Source organism: Pieris napi, chromosome 4 (genome assembly GCF_905475465.1).
Source record: "Pieris napi chromosome 4, ilPieNapi1.2, whole genome shotgun sequence".
NCBI classification, from domain to species: domain Eukaryota; kingdom Metazoa; phylum Arthropoda; class Insecta; order Lepidoptera; family Pieridae; genus Pieris; species Pieris napi.
Window position 1 is genome coordinate 7,155,471 of NC_062237.1, and position 1,940 is coordinate 7,157,410.

General features: G+C 33.2%; 1 non-coding gene across 1 annotated transcript; it reads right to left on the reverse strand.

Annotated features, from left to right (window-relative positions):
* Positions 1 to 462: 462 nt before the first annotated feature.
* LOC125049253 lies at positions 463 to 581 on the reverse strand. Its single transcript, XR_007116975.1, has one exon. It is a non-coding gene; the product is annotated as a 5S ribosomal RNA (ribosomal RNA).
* Between the last annotated feature and the right edge of the window lie 1,359 nt (positions 582 to 1,940).

The following is a 1,940-nucleotide window of genomic DNA, read 5'->3' on the forward strand; positions in this document are numbered from 1 at the left end:
CTGAACCATGGAAGATAATTTAATTCAGAGCCTAGTCTCTAATTTAAAAAAATCATTCAAATACACAATACACGCCATGATAAGAAAACTTTTAAATAGGTCAGGACTAATGTTGCACGTCCCAACAAAAAGTAATAATGAAAACTCCTTGGTGAAACAAATTCGTGAAACTCATTTCCACTTCTTAAGCTGCATAGTAATGATACGTAACAGTGATCTTATAATTTTATATTTTGAAGAAGCAGATTCCAGTAGAAGTGGACCCCTAAAAGGTGGATGTAATCATATAAATTCTTTTTTTATTATTAAAATACCTATTAACCAAACTACAAATATAATAACTTTAGAGGTGTCAAGGGACACCCGAATGGAACGAAATTCCTTTCGATTAATTTATATGTTAATTGGTATCATAACAGTATGATAGATTTTCTCGACACCAATCTTACGACGAAAAAAAAAACCCAACATCACGAGGTGTTCCCAGGCGGTCACCCATCCAAGTACTGACCTCGCCCGACGTTGCTTAACTTCGGTGATCGGACGAGAACCGGTGTATTCAACGTGGTATGGACATTGGCGATAGCTAAATCGAAAATGTAAAATATAACAACTATAGCAAAAAGTGTCGTTACAACTTTTGGTCTTAATTTATTCCGTCTAGCCCCCTTTCGCAACGCTCGTTAACTTCGTTCCAACAAGACTAATTTAGTTAAGTGATTCCAAAAATAATTTTAATTTCTTATCCCTACAAAAAAAGCCAACATCACGAGGTGTTCTCAGGCGGTCACCCATCCAAGTACTGACCTCGCCCGACTTTCCTTAACTTCGGTGATCGGACGAGAACCGGTGTATTACAATAGCAAATAGCAAAAAAGTGTCGTGACAACTTTTCGTAAGAATTTTTTCCGTCTAGCCCCCTTTCACAACGCGCGATAAGGAACTTCGTTCCAAAAATGCATACATTTAAAAGTGATAAATAATGTTCTTGCACATGCACATTATTACATAATAATTATAACTTGACATAGCCAGTTGTGAGAAGAAAATCTAACTATCAGTTGGCTGTAGAATATATGAATATGAAAAGTTCAGTTAAAGTATAAAACTTATCTTATAAGTAATAAATAGTTTATAAAAATACTTACTACACGTACCTTAGAACCATGAACACTTATGTAATCCCCAGGTGTGTAAAATATCGGTCGTCTAATAAATATTGATAACTTCAATACCTGCTTTACCTGCAGAGAACTGCAATATTCGTTTCGAATATCAACAGTTCTCAATATCCAGTAACTAATTAACCATCTGAATGAGAGAGTTTCCAACTTCGATTTCTAATTAGTTGTTGAGATTTGTTGAATTGAATCACTATTTTACTTCCTAATTAAGCGTAAAACCGTCTCTATCGTTGTATTACTTGCCCTTTTCTCAAGAATTTGAAAACAAAGCGATCTTATCTAAAATCAAATGCAAACTAAGATTTCCCGCATATACTGTATACCATGTTATTCATCCCCTATCATAAAACGCGTTCTCGCGTTAACGCTATATGATTTTTTATCGTTGTAACTTACCTTTTTTGCAATTCATTTATTGGAAATCAAATTGAAAATATAGCTATATATTGAATGCAATTAAAGTAATGCCAACAATAATAATGGTATTGCTTTTAAAAAGGCAATTCATATCTTTAATGAAAACGAAAAGCAATTAGTAAAACAACATAGGATTTGATGGTGTAATTTGCTACCCTTCCCATAAAACGAAATATAAAAGAAATCCTGTAAAAGTTAAGGATGTTTATACTGTAAATCTTTAAATTCAAATATTGCACTATTTGTTGATGAAATTGGCGGATCACTATGATATTATTATTATAATATGTTCGAACACCGATATATTATGATACCGATATTATATGGCCGATCTTCCGT